Below are 10,910 nucleotides of genomic sequence, written 5' to 3'. Positions count from 1 at the left end.
AAACAAATATGTCTTGGAGAAAGTGCAGCCAGAATGCTTCTTGGAGGCAAAGATGATAAATCTTATCTCACATACTTTGGGCCTGTTGCTGGAAGAGGCTATTTCTTAGAGAGGGACATCATGTTTGGCAAGTTGGAGAGTCAGTTAGAGGTGGATTTGCATAGTGACTGCTACAATGGCTATAGTGTTTCAGGAAGTGTGAGGATGGCACAGGATAAGACAGTGTTCAGATCTGTTGTTCAGGTAGTCACCATGGGTAATATTTGACATGATAGCACCTTACAAGAGTATATTTATAACATGCCAGTGATAAATGTTATATCTATAATATAGCATTGATACTACTGATTATGTTCATAAGTGGGATGCCTTCCACTTACAAAGACTCTATATACAGCAGAACAGTGACTCTATCTACAACAGAACAATACATTGGCCGTGTGCCATCTCCACAATCACTTTTATTTTAGAGATCATTGTTGCAAGCAGTGTGGTAAACCACCTCATGGAGGTGGATCAGTGAGAAAGATCATCCTCATTTTCACTGAGCATCTTCCTACCAATCATGATGCCCTTCTCTAGGACTGGTACTCTCTAGTAACATGACAAAAATCTACGTGTTAAAGTCCTTTACTGTCCTCATGTCAAAGGAATATTTTTACTGTACTTCATTCAAGACAGACTTCTTTGTTCTGATAGTCTGTGAATTCAATATTCCTAACCAAACTATAATTCAGATACATTAATTCTTCTTTATTCTACTTTATTCTCTATTCAACTTTCACCTGGATACATGGCAACTGAAAATACCATGCCTTGGGTCAGGGACAAATTAGCTATTTAAGTGAAATCTTTCCTTTTGTACCATTTCAAAGCAATCTTTTGCAAGATTTTCCCAATGCCATGTTATTACTATGTACCATCACATCAGAACCAACTCCTAGTTAACCCTAAAGAGGATTTTCAGAGGCAATTAATTACATATGAGGAGGTTGCAAATATTCTTCCTACTGAGCCTCTGGTACATTTCAACTGTGTGCCTTTGAGTTGGCAGTGCAGTTCCTTGCATTAGATACTATCTGAATGCAATCAATGCAGACCTGTTAATATGAATATTATTCAAATATATGCACTAACAGCTAAATCCAAAGAGGAAGAAATTAAGCATTTCAACCACCTTTTAAAGTTAGAAAACAGCCAAACATACATTTACAATTTATAATTCTGAATGACTGGAATGAAAAAGTTGAAAACAATGTAGAAGGAATAGTAGTTGGAAAGTATTGACTTGTAAACAGAAATGAGGCTGGAGATAGAATGATTAAATTATTTGTGCTCAAACATTTATTAATAGCAAATGCCTTTTTTGAACACAGAAAGTGACTTTACACATGGGCCTTACCTGATGGGCTGCACAGGAGTCAGACTGACTGTGAGGAAAGAATCTTTGGAGAAATGTAATTTCAGCACTCACAACAGATGCTGATTTTGGAACAAATACTTGTGTGAAAGTTCAAAATGAACTGGAAGAATATTAAAACTAGTTCACATGAAGAAATGCTCAAAATCCCTAGCCCTAAGAGAGATGCAAATTAAAACAACTATGAGATATCATTTCACCCCAGTCAAAATAGCAAAATTTAACAGAACAGCAAGCAACAAATGCTGGTGAGGTTGTGGAGAAACTGGAACCCTGATTCACTGTTGGTGGGAGTGTAAAATGGTGCAACCCCTGTGGAAAGCAGTATGGCGCTTTCTCAAAAAGTTGCAAATAGAGATACCATTTGACCCAGCAATTTCACTACTGGGAATATACCCTGAAGAGACCATAGCTGACATCCAAGCAGATATATGCACACCCATGTTTATTGCAGCTTTGTTCACAATAGCAAGGAGTTGGAAACAACCTAAGTGCCCATCAACAAACGAATGGCTAGAGAAGCTGTGGTATATTCGCACAATGGAATACTATGCTGCATTAAAAAATTAGGAACTCATGCAATATTATTCAAAATGGTTGACTCTGGAGAACATTATGCTGAGTGAAATATCCCAGTCACAAAAGGACAAATATTACATGATGCCACTGTTGTAGAATGGGACTGTCCTTGGGGTTGGGGAGAGACTGAGTAAGATGGGTTCAATAATGTATACTGCACTGAAACAGAGGAGGGAGAGAACCATTTAAAAGAGAGATATAACTGGGTATTTCTGTCATCACAGGAGACTAGAGCGAGGGCTACATGGTGGAGGGGACCTGGGGGAGGGTTTGTAAAACAATGAAAGAATCTTTTCTTTTACTTTTCCATAATTTTTGGACTCATGTACTTATAACTTGTTAGTCAAATTTGTGTCTTCTAGGTTGCAACACCCCCATGATACATCTTCAAGGATATGTACATGTACAGCCAAGCACAATCAATAAGAGTGCATCTGAATTCCAAAATCAATCTCCATAATAGTCTATGTGTTTCCTACTGCCAAAGGGGCCCTTTAGAGTAGTGAGAGAAGATCTTCACCCTGAAACCCACAGCGTCCCTTTTCAGCAGGAAGTAGCTAAGAGAATACGCCATCCCCTTTTCCTTATGACTCAGGGTGAAGTCTCTCTCAGGGAGGAGTGATAGGGAATGACAAAGGACACACTGACAAAGAAGATTAATGAGAACTGGCTTTGACAAGCACTGTGGCATTTGGACAAGAACAAACTGGGAGGAGGGTAGAGAGAATAGTGCAACAATGAATGAGTGGAAGCCCAAAATCTCTGTAAATGTTTATGAAAATTAATAAAATGTAATTATAGAAAAAAAATAAAAATAGTTCACAGGAACAAAAGTACTGTCTTGGCTCTATACCATCTGAATTTGAGAATCTTAAGAAAAGGTTAGATGCAATGAATGCTAAATGATCAAAGACTAGAGGAACTGTAGGGTGATATCAAGGAGATTATCCATGAAGAGTGCAAAAGCTCATTACAAACACAAAGGAGAAAGAAAAAAACAAAATGAATTTCAGAAAAAAATGATACAAATTGCATTAAAGCATCAGGAAGAGAAAACAAAAGGAAGGCATGCTGAAGTAAAAGAGCTAAACAAGATTTCAAAAGGCCACTTGAGAAGATGAAGTAAAATACTGTAATGAAATGTGCAAAAAGCTGGAGTCAGAGAATAAAAAGCAAAGAACTTGCCCAGAATTTTCCATGCTGATAAAATTGAAAACAAATTCAAGCCTCAAGCTGAGAAGTGGAAAGAATACTGTGTGTAAAATCTTGAATGATCGACATGAAGTTGATAATCATAAAAAAAGAGAGATAAGTTTTACTATTATGTTTATCTTACATTTTGTGTAAGTTTAAGTAAGACTACAATGAAAGTGTTTTTAAAGTTAAAAAAAAAGTCTTGAATGGTCATAGAAGCATCAAAAGAAGATGGAAAGCTCATACAGAGCCACTGTGGCTGACACTGAAGAATTTCAGGAATTACCACATGAACAAAAGCCAATGGTAATTATGGATTAAATTCAAGTTGAACTGAAGACATTGGCAAAAATAAGGCCCCAGGAATCAATGGAATACAAAGTGACATGTTTCAGCTAACAGTCACAAATTGATTATGCTCACAAATCTGTGCCAGGAAATATGGAGGAAAGATCCCTAGCCAACTGACAGGAAGAGATTCCTATTTGTTACCATTATCATGAAAGATGACCCAACAGAATGTGGAAATTATGGAACAATATCATTAATATCACATACAAGCAAAATATTGCTGATGATCCTAAAAAGTGTCTAGAACAGTGCGTTGACAGGGAACTGCCTAAAGTTCAAGTAAGGTGTGGAAGAGCTGGTGGCACAAAGGATATCATTGTAGGTGTTAGAAGGATCTTGGCTGAAAGCAGAGAATGCCAAAAGAATGTCTATTTGTGTTTCACTGGCCATGCAATGTCATTTGGCTAGGTATGTCATAACAAGCTATAGCTAACATTGACAAGAATAAGAATCCCAGAACACAAAATTGTGCTCACGCAAAAACTTTACCTAGATCAAGAAGCTGTTATTTGAATGGAGTAAGGGAGTGTACATGCATTAAAATCAGGAAGAAGTTACATCAGAGGTGTATCTTTTCTCCATATATATTTTATCTTTATGCTAAACAAATCTTTCATAAAGCTGGACTCCATAAAGAGTAATGTGACATTATGATTGGAGGAAGAAACATCAACAAGCTCTTTATGCAGATGATACAACTTTGCTTGCTGAAAGTAAGGAAGACTTAAAATGCTTGCTGCAGAAGATCAAGAACGACATCTTAGGGTATGGATTAATCTCAATATCAGGAAAACAAAGTTCCTCACCATGGAGCCAACAGAAAACTTCATGATAGATGAAGAAAAGATCAAAGCTGTCAACTCTTTTATCTTGCTTGAGTCAATAATCAATACCCTTGGAAAAGGTAGTTATAAGATCAGGAGAAATATTATATTGGGCAAACCCACTGTCTAATACATCTCCAAAATACTTAAAAACAATGAAATCACCTTGAAGACTAAGGTGAGCCTGATTCAGGCCATGGTCTTTTCAATCACCTGCTATGCATCTGAAAAGTGGACAATTAGTAAGGATTACAAAATAAAAAGGAAGTATTTGAATTGTGTTGGAGAAGAGTACTACCTATCCTGCTGTTAAAAGAACAAACAGATAAGGCTTGGAAAAAATGCAGCCAGTGTGCTTCTAGGAGGAAAAGATAATAAAGCTCCATCTCTTATAATTTGGGAATGTTCCTAGGAGAGGTTATTCCTTAGAAAATAGCAGCACGGTTGGAAAGATAGAGAGTCAATGAAAGAGAGGAAGACTTCCAGCAAGATGAATTGACATAGTGACTGCAGCAATGGGATCAAGTGTTTCAGAGTTGATGAGGATGACACAGAATAGAAAAGGGTTCAGCCTGCTGTTCCTTTAGGGTCATTGAGTCATATGTAACTTGATGGCACCTAACAACAAGAAGTCATAAGAAATACCCTACAAACTTTTTATTTTTTTAACTGTTACTCAGGTGGAGCTTTCTCATAGGCACCAGAGATCAGTTATTGTTTTCATTAGAGGCCATTGATTCAAGTACAACTCATAGTGACCCTATGAACAACAGACCTGAGCTTCATCTGGTCCTGTGTCATCCTAATCATCTCTGACACACTTGAGTCCAATGCTGCAGTCATTGTGTGGATGATATTCCTCTCTTTTACTGACCCTCCAAATTTCCAAGTAGAATGTCCCTTTCCAAAGACTAGCCTCTTCTACCAACATGCCCAAAGTATGAGAGACGGAGAGTCTCCATCTTTGTCTCCAAGTACCATTCCATCTATACTTTTCAACAACACAACTCAAAGACATCGGTTCTTCTTCTGTAATCTTTATTCACAGTCTAGCTCAGAGACATGTAGCACATGATTGAAAATATATAGCCTGAATTAGATGCCCCTTAGCCTTTGAAATTATATGAGTATTTTAGTATCCTTTAATATTTTGGAGAAGTCCCTCATAGAAGACTTGCCCAATGCAATACTTATCCTGATCTCCTGACTACCGGTACCAAGGGCATTGATTGTTTATTCAAGCAAAATGATATTTGATGCTTCCATCCTTTTCCCATCTATCATGATGTTGCTTATTGGCCTAGGAATGAGGACTATTGGGGTTTTTTTGGGGGGGAGATATTTTCTGTTGAAATTCAGTTATAATATTTTTTCATTCAGTTATAATATTTTCCTCTGCTTTCTTGAGCTACCCTTTTGAAATCTTCTGTTCAGCTCTTTTACTTTGGCATCTCTTCCCTATGTTTTGGCTTCTTGTTGAACTACCACAATTTTAGTTTCTTCTGAAATCCTTTTTGTTTTTTGTTCTTTCTCTTCTATCTTCGCAATAATCTTTTATTCTCTTCAGAGATGATAACTTTGATGTCATCTACCATCCTCTGGCCTTCAAACATTGGTATTCAATGCTTAAAACCTGTTCTTTAGGTGAGTTTTATATTTCAGATGGGATAGACTCAGGGTTGTATAGTGGTCTTTAGAAATATTATCAATCTTATTCTGTTTTAATTCAAGTATGCACATGAATAATTGATGGGTTTTGCTATAGTCAGCACATAATCTGGTTTTAACTGTTGATATTGAACTTTTCAAATGATTCTTCTGGCAGATACAATAGTCTGAGTCCTGTGAAGTTCATCAAGTGAGGTTCACATGTAAAGTTGCCTTCTGTGCTTTTTTAAAAAGCTATGAATAAATCATTGAACTTTCAAATTTCTGACACTAGACCTTCAGTCTCATTTAAATAACCAAGTTCATGCTTTCTCAATTTCATTCCTTCCTGATTGTTTCCAACATTTGCATTCTAATCATCCATAACTATTAATATATCTTGGTTGCATATTCATCAATTTCGAACCGCAAAAGTTGATAGAAATCGTCAACTTCTTCCTCTTTGGCTTTAGTTGTTGCTGTGTATCTATCTATCATCTATCTATATCTATCATACATAGATGTGTGTGGGTGTGTGTATATATGAGTAATAATCATATTAATGGGTCTTCCTTGTATGCTTATGGATATTAACTGGTCACTCATGACTTTGTACTTTAGGATAGATCTTGGAATTGTCTTCTGCACTACTATTACTACTTTAATGGGCATTGTTAGTGGATCTAAGTAAACTAGAATCCTTGAAAATTTGAACTTTTTCTCCTTTTATAATTATTTTGCTTATTAATCTAGTTGTGGAGAGTTTCTTTACTTACATTGACATGTAACTTACAGCATACCCTTGGATCATCATCAGCAGTGCTCCAAGTCCTCTTCACTTTCAGCATATTACAGATTGTTAATTAGCTTTCTTTCAATTCTAATATGATGTTCTTCTTCATACAGCTCAGCTTCCTGGAATATTAGCTCATACAGGCTGATCAAATATGGTGAAAAGATACAAATCTGATATACATATGTCTAAGTTTTAAACGATAATATTCCTTTGTTCTGTTTGAATGATTGCCTTTGGTCTATATACAAACTCTTGTGTGAACATAAATAAGTTCTGGGATTGTAATTCTTCTTAATATTACTCATTATTTGTTATGACATTCAGGGTCAAAACCTTTTGCATATTCACCAAAAAATAAATAAGCATCTTTCTGGTAGACTCTGCTTTCAGCCAAGTACCATCTGTCATTAACAATAGTATCCTTCATTACATTTTCTTTAAATATTTTTTATTGATTTTCATATAATAATTCATTTCCATTATGTTTCATTCATATATGTGGTTTTAGATAATCTTTCATTTACCTTGTTTCATAAAATCATTTGTATATATTTTATATTATTTTTTATTTTATTTGCTTACAAACTTTATATATATTGTTTCACACTATTTTTCATTCACATTGTATTTCATACAATCATTCTCATCCAATGCTGTTGTTGTTATTGATTACCATTGAGTCGAGCACAATTCATAGTGATCCTATGAACAAAAGGCCTGAAGCTTTATATAAATAACAACATTTGTCAAAGTTCATAGCGCTTCCAGAGGCATGTTGTTTAGAAAGTGGATGCCACTCCTGCTTCCAGTCTCATGCATTTTGTTTTACACAATTAATCAACATTGGACCTTACTCATTATTACCTATCTTTTCACCCAGATACTTCCCATTTGCTTTCTTCTCTTCCTCTACCAACCAAACTGTTCGGCCCTGTGGTTTCACTCCTATCTATCCTCATCCCACCATGTCCCCCTCCCTCTCTCTTGAGTTTGTGTATGTGTTTTACTAGTTATCCTTTTATTTTTACAATAATGGTCTTATGCAATATTTGTCCTCATGAGACTACATTAGTTCACTCTACATAATGCTCTCTAGCCTCTTCCAAGTTACATAGTATTTTTCAAAATTGGTGCTTCTGAGTGTATTGGTGCTTCTTAGTATTCCATTATGTGAATGTACTACAATTTCTTAATCCATTTAGTTATGGTTGGATGTTTGGGCTGTTTCTGTGTTCTTGTTATGGTGAATAATGATGCTATGAGCATTGGTGTACGAATCTCTTCTTGTGTCTCAGTTCTAAATACCTTGGTATATATTCCTAGTAGCGGAATAGCAGCTGAGTCATATAGAGATTCTATGTTCAACTTTTTGGGGAAACACCAAACTCTCTTCCAGAGTGGCTACACCATTTTAAAATCCCACCAACAGTGTATGAGAGTTCCCACCTCTCCACCTTCTCTCCAATATTTATTGCTTACTGACCTGCTAGACTTTGCCACTGCTACTGGAATGAGATGGTTATCTCATTGTGGTTTTGAAATACTTCTAATTGCCAGTAATTTTGGACATTTCTTCATGTGTCTGTTGGCCACATGATTCTTCTTCTGTGAAAAGTCTTTTCATGTCTTTTGCCCATTTTGTAATTGGGTTATCAATCTTTTTTTTTTTCTGGAAGCCCATTCTGTAAAATTTGTTATGAGACCCTTGTGTGAAACAGTATTGCCAAATGTTTGTTCCTAGACAGTAGGTTTTCTTTACCCTACCTCTAAACTTACTACAGAGCAGTAGTAACCAAAACAGCATGGTACTGGTACAATTACAGGCACATAGACCAATGGAACAGAATCAAGAGCCCAGAATTGGACCCATCTATATATGGTCACTGATATTTGACAAGGAAATAAAACTTATCAAATGGAAAAATGACAATTTCTTCAACAAATAGTGCTGGCAAAACTGAACCGTCACCTGCAGAAAGCTGAAACAGGGTGCACATCTCACGCCATACACAGAAATCAACTCAAGGTACCATACACAGTAATCAAGTCAGAAATGCACAGTCTAGAGAGGCATCAAGACATCTAGAGTCTTGATGAATAGGACTTTCTAAAGATGAAATCTCTGTGCTCATCAAAAACTTTTCCCAACAGAGTAAAATGAAAGTATCTTTCATATCACATTTTCTTTTCAATGTAGCTTGAATTTCTGGCATTTTCCTGTCAATGTACTGCTGAAATGGTGTTTTAATTATCTTCAGAAAAACATACTGCAAGTGACATTAATGATAATATTTGATAATCCCAGCATTCTTTGATCACTTTTCTTTGGAATGGGCACAATTAAAAATCTCCTACAGTTGGTTATATAAGTAGCTCTTTTCTCAATTTCTTGGTCCATAATTATTCTAAAGATAAGCATGTAAGAGACATTTCAGAAGGCTTCTAATGACTTACCAATTTTATGCAATTTATAATCTGTATTTCCTTTTGTCCTATCGTGTAATCACTAATTTCTCTTTAGAGAGATGTTCATTTGAAAACTTTATATAAATTAGATAATAAATGATTACAAATTCCTGTCTTGTTTTATATGATGTAATGTTTTCAGGTTTTATCTACGTTCTATTTTCTGTTAGTAGTTTTTTTTTTTTTTGAACCATGGGTGGGTTTTATTTTAGTGATACCTGCAGTAGGTGCGAGAGTGAAACCTCCTTTCCCGACTTTGCTAGGCATCGTTCCCTAAACTCCAATCAGTCCTGCTCCAAGCACAAAACAGGAAGTTGGCTGTGTGATCCTAACAGAACACCTGTTTGGCACTATGATACAATTGGGGTAATAGCCCAAAAGCCCTCCGGCCCCCAGACGCTCCCACTGAAGAAACTAGAAACTGGAAAGAAACTAGAATATGATGAGGGGCGCTAGCTGGCAAATCCCAGGAGCATGCGCTCAGGGGACAGTCCTGCCTCAGCTGCGCCTAGGTGGCCTCGAAATCGTTGATCCTCTGCTTGGTGTTGCCCTGTGGGATCTGCCTATGGGTCTTGTACTTGTCACGCCCCTGCCGCATGTTTTCATTGCGGATGATGTCATCGTGGGTCCTCTTGTTCTAGTCCAGAGCCTGGGACAGCTCGTTGGTCAGGGTCCTCAGCTGCCTCTGCACGCGCTCATTCTTCTCGGCCTCCGTGGTGCACTTCTCCTCGTTGTGGTCATCCATGATGCCTTCACTGGACAGTTCAGCGCTGTAGGCCATGTACTCACTGCCCTCCTCCTGCCTGTTCTCCTGGACGTGGTAGTTCACCGGCTCGGACAGTGGGGGCGATGGCGGGGGTGCCATCATCACCAGGTGCAGTTCCTTCTTGGTCTTCACCAGGTCGTCCTGGGCCTCTTTGGCCGGGTGCTGCCACTCTTCCACTTCGTCGTCCTTGCGCCTCCAGGCCTCTTTCAGAAAGGCATCTTGACTGTGTACTCGGACAGCTCTGCAGCCAGCGGCTCCTGGCTCCTGGCTGTTTATCTGATCCACCTCCTGGCGCTCCAGCTCCTCCTAGGCCTGTAGCGCGGCTATGTGGTCAGCCTCCAGGCGCTCCGCCTCCTCCCGCGCCCACTTCCTCTCCTCCTTCCGCTACTGGGCCCTCTGGATCTGGTCCGAGAGTTCTTTCTCTGTCTTCTTGGTCTTCAGCTTGTCTTCCCGCAGCCTCTGCATCAGCTCCTCCTTCTCCCGCATCATCTGCTCCTTCTTTCTCTCCACTGTCTCCCTCCTCCTCTTCTCCATTTCCAGCTGTTGGTGCTCCAGCTGCTTCTGGTGTTTCTCCTCACGGGCCTGGGCCTTCATCTGCTGCACGTAGATGTTGTTGGGCTTGCGGCAGCGCATGTACAGCTCGTGGTGGTTGTCCATAAACAGCTGCAGGATGCGCTTGTTGATCTTCAGGCGGGGGATATAGAACACGAAGCCCCGGGCCTTCTTGTCAGTGGGCTTAATGACAAACTTCTTGTCTTTGAAAGGGATGTTATTGATTTCACTCCAAGGGAAGCCGATGTTTGGGGTCAACTTGTCTTCTTTCTCGTAAATATTCAGCTCAAGGGCGTCCACTCCAAGCCAAAGGTC

The 10,910-nt window shown here is 38.3% G+C and overlaps 1 pseudogene; it reads right to left on the bottom strand.

Annotated features, from left to right (window-relative positions):
* Window positions 1-9,785: 9,785 nt before the first annotated feature.
* On the bottom strand, window positions 9,786-10,904 carry LOC102869784 (annotated as a pseudogene).
* Between the last annotated feature and the right edge of the window lie 6 nt (window positions 10,905-10,910).

This window comes from Elephantulus edwardii, unplaced genomic scaffold (assembly GCF_000299155.1).
Source record: "Elephantulus edwardii isolate Elephantulus edwardi_28Jun2011 unplaced genomic scaffold, EleEdw1.0 scaffold00008, whole genome shotgun sequence".
NCBI classification, from domain to species: Eukaryota; Metazoa; Chordata; class Mammalia; order Macroscelidea; family Macroscelididae; genus Elephantulus; species Elephantulus edwardii.
The sequence above is the reverse complement of the archived record's forward strand: the minus strand, read 5'-3'. Positions and strand labels throughout refer to the sequence as shown.